Source organism: Otolemur garnettii, unplaced genomic scaffold (genome assembly GCF_000181295.1).
Source record: "Otolemur garnettii isolate 467f Iridium unplaced genomic scaffold, OtoGar3 scaffold00099, whole genome shotgun sequence".
Classification (NCBI taxonomy): Eukaryota; Metazoa; Chordata; class Mammalia; order Primates; family Galagidae; genus Otolemur; species Otolemur garnettii.
In genome coordinates, this window is record NW_003852494.1 from 25445 (window position 1) to 29515 (window position 4071).

Below are 4071 nucleotides of genomic sequence, written 5' to 3' on the forward strand. Positions count from 1 at the left end.
GGCATTGTGGTGGGTGCCTATATTCCCAGCTACTAGGGAGGCTGAGGCAAGAGAATTGCCTAAGCCCAGGAGTTGGAGGTTGCTGTGAGCAGTGTGATGCCATGGCACTCTACTGAGGGCAATAAAGTGAAACTCTGTCTCTGAAAAAAAAAAAGAGACTAAAGGCAGAAGTGGAAAAACACAGTAAAAATCAGAAAAGAAAAAGGGAAAAATAACAGAATCACATGGTCAACAACAGAAAAAGAAAATAGAGGGCAGTGCCTATGGCTCAAGGAGTAGGGCACTGGCCCCATATGCCAAGGGCGGTGGGTTCAAACCCAGCCCCGGCCAAAAAAAAAAAAAAAAAAAAAAGCTGACAAAAAATTAAAAAAAAACAAAATAGAGAGGCAAGAAGAAAAACTAAAGAATAACAACAGAGATCTGTCAATGGTTCAAATGAAATCCATGTTTGCAATTGGCTTTTGTTTTACTGCCCTAATGGGAATGTTCAATTCTATATTTGATGGTAGAATTGTGGCAAAGCTCCCATTCACCCCTCTTTCTTACATTCAAGGACTGTCTCATGGAAACCTGCTGGGAGATGACACCACAGACTGTTCCTTCATCTTCCTGTAAATTCTCTGAACTATGTCAATTTGGCAGAACATTCAGATTCTTGGCCTTGCTCCTTCATGAGCTGCCCTAAGCAGGTAAGGTGGATTTCTTGGCCCTCCACCTCCTTCTGAGAAATTCTCCTGAACTCAAGCAAGAAATCTTTAACTCCTGTTATTCTTTTCAGAAATTCACATCAGACTGACAACTATTTTGCAACAAGAGCCATAGGCTGCCCTTGCACTTGGACCACTTTCTAATTTTTTGTTCTTCTACTTTCTAGTTTTGAATTATTTTTAGACCCTTTGGATATGATTAGAATGAGAATGGCAACCAACAAATATAATGGTGCTTTTGATAAAAGATGAATTATTATTATTTTTAGAGATCAAGTCTCACTTTTATGGCCCTCAGTAGAGTACTGTGGCATCACAGCCCACAACAACCTCCAACTCCTGGGCTTAGGTGATTCTCTTGCCTCAGCCTCCTGAATAGCTGGGACTACAGGCACCTGCCACAACGCCTGGCTATTTTTTTGTTGTAGTTTGACTGGGGCTGGGATCCAACCCATCACCCTTGGTATATGGGGCCGACGCCCTACCCACCAAGCCACAGGCGCTGCCCTATTTTTCAAATAAATGGATTGATTAGGTAAATTCAGGGAATGTTTCTGTAATGAGAAACAAACAACATTGTTTTACGTCACTTTCACAAATATTTTCTGTGGGGCTAACTCTCAAGGCTATTGTATTTACCATGGAAGTTGGCTTTCTATGAGCATTTGAGAACCAGAAGGAAAATTTAATGATTATAACTTTTTTTTTTTGAGACAGAGTCTCACTATGTCACCCTCTGTAGAGTGCCAAGGCATCACAGCTCACAGCAACCTCAAACTCTTAGGCTTAAGCGATTCTCTTGCCTCAGCCTCCCAAGTAGCTGCGACTGCAGGCACTCACCACAACACCCAGCTATTTTTTATTGTTGTTGTTGTTGCAGATGTCATTGTTGCTCAGCAGGCCTGGGTCGGGTTTGAACCCACTAGCCTTGGTGCATATAGCCAGAGTCGTAACCGCTGTGGTATGGGTGCCCAGCCTGATTACAACTCTTAATGGAACTCTTGTGTTTTTTTTTTTCAAGCCAAATATATGACTTGAGATCAATAAAGAGGCCAAATTTTAGCTATTTTATGTAAAAAAAAAAAAAAATAGTTTAACATAGTAAACTGCACACGAACTTTATGGCTACCCTGTATATAAGCCAGAATAATAGCCTTTAAAAAGAAGGCCATCCTGTCATTTGCAACAACTTGGATAAACTTGAAGGACATTTTGCTAAGTGATGTAAGCCAGGCACAGAGCAACAAATAATACTTTTGTTTTTTTGAGACAAGGTCTTGCACTGTCGCCAGGGCCAACATCATCATAGCTCACTGTAACCTCAAACTCCTGGTCTCAAATGATTCACTTGCCTCAGCCTCCCAAGTAACTGAAACTACTCATATACCATCATACACAGCTAATTTTTCTCTGTTTTTTAGAGACGGGGGTCTCATTCTCGTTCAGGTGGTCTTGAACTACTGACATAAACCGATCCTCTCACCTCAGCCTCACAGAATGCTAGGATTACAGGTGTGAGCTACTGTGCCTGGCCAAGAAAGTGATTCTAAGTTCGCACTACAAAAATAGTGTAAGTATGGGAGGTGATGTATATGTTAAAATAGCTTAATTTAGCCATTTCAGATGTAACTTTTACTTGTCAATTAAAAAAATGACAGAAATAGCTCGGTGTCTGTAGCTCAGGGGCTAGGGCGCCAGCCACGTACACAGAACTGGTGGGTTTGAATCCAGCCTGGGCCTGCCAAACAACAGTGACAACTACAACCCCAAAATAGCCAGGCATTATGGTGGGCACCTGTGGTCCCAGCTACTTGGGAGGCTGAGGTAAGAAGATCACTTAAGCCCTGGAGTTTGAGGTTGTGAGTTCTGACACCACAGCACCCTACCTCCAGCAACATAGACTGTCTCAAAAAAAAAAAAAATTAAATTAAAAAATGACAGAAATGATGCAATAAACAAAAGGGTTTAAAATAAGTTTTTTTTCCTTTGAGACAGATTCTCACTCAGTCACCCTAAAGTTGAGTGCCTCGGTGTCATAAGCTCACAGCAACCTCAAATTCTTGGGCTCAAGTGATCCTCTATGTCAGCCTCCCATGCTGGGACTATACGTGCCCACCACAATGCCTGTCCAGTTTTCCTGTTTTTAGTAGAGACAAGGTCTTGCTCTGGCTCAGGCTAATCTCAAACTTTTTTTTTTTAAGATAAGGGGTCTTGCTATGTTGCCCAAGCTGGAGTGCAGTGGCTATTCACAGGTGTGATCCAACTACTGATCAGCACAGGAGTTTTGACCTGCTCCATTTCCGACCTGGGCTGGTTCACTCCTCCTTAGGCAACCTGGTGGCCCCCCTACTCCAAGGAGGTCATCATATTGATGCTGAACTTAGTGGAGACACCTGATCAGCATGGTGCACTACACCCCAGAACTCTGGGACTCAAGCGATCCTCCTGTCTCAGCCTCCTGAGTAGCTGGGACTCTAAGCGCCCACCACAATGCCTGGCTATTTTTTGTTGCAATTTGGCCAGGGCTGGGTTTGAACCCACCACCCTTGGTATATGGGGCCAGCGCCCTATCCACTGAGCCACAGGTGCTGCCCATGGTCTCAAACTCTTGAGCTCAGACAATCCACTTGCCTCAGCCTCCCAGAGTCCTACATTTACAGGTGTGAGCCACTGTGCCCGGCCCTAAAATAAGTTGTTATTAAATATATTTGGAGTACTGAAAAGAAAACATGCAGATGTAAATTTAAAATGAAAAAACTCACTCGGTGGGCTTAATAGAAGATCAAACAATGCAGAAGAAAATGGAAGTGAAATGAAGTCCTAGGAACAGAACCTAGCCAAAGTGAAGTGCAGATAGTAAAAAAGGATGAAAACAAACAATATCAGCACCTTAGGTGCAGTGCCTTTGGCTCAAAGGAGTAGGATGCTGGCTCCATATACCGGAGGTGGTGGGGGCAAACTGGGCCCTGGCCAAAAACCGCAAAAAAATTATTAGCACCTTAGTGGCCTGTGTAGTTTAATATATATATAATTGGGAGTCTCAGAAGGAGGGAGAAACAGAAAAATATTTGAACAAAATGCTGTCTAAAAAACTTAATAATTTGGGCTTGGCACCTATAGCTCAGTGGGTAGGGCACCAGCCACATGCACTGAGGCCGGTAGGTTCAAGCCTGGCCCAACGAGCTAAACAATAATGACAACTACAGGATCAGCACCTGTGGCTCAAGTGGCTAAGGAGCCAGCCACATACACCTGAGCTGGCGGGTTCAGATCCAGCCCCGGCCCGCCAAACAACAATGATGGTTGCAACCAAAAAATAGCTGGGCGTTGTAGCAGGCTCCTGTGGTCCCAGCTACTTGGGAGG

At 43.7% G+C, this 4071-nt stretch overlaps 1 protein-coding gene and 1 pseudogene across 2 annotated transcripts in view; one reads left to right on the forward strand and one right to left on the reverse strand.

Annotated features, from left to right (window-relative positions):
- LOC105887583 overlaps positions 1-784 on the forward strand; it is a 1360-nt pseudogene extending 576 nt beyond the window's left edge.
- MAPKAPK5 (mitogen-activated protein kinase-activated protein kinase 5) overlaps positions 1-4071 on the reverse strand; it is a 71928-nt gene that overhangs the window by 22215 nt on the left and 45642 nt on the right. The gene's annotated exons all lie outside the window — the stretch shown is intronic.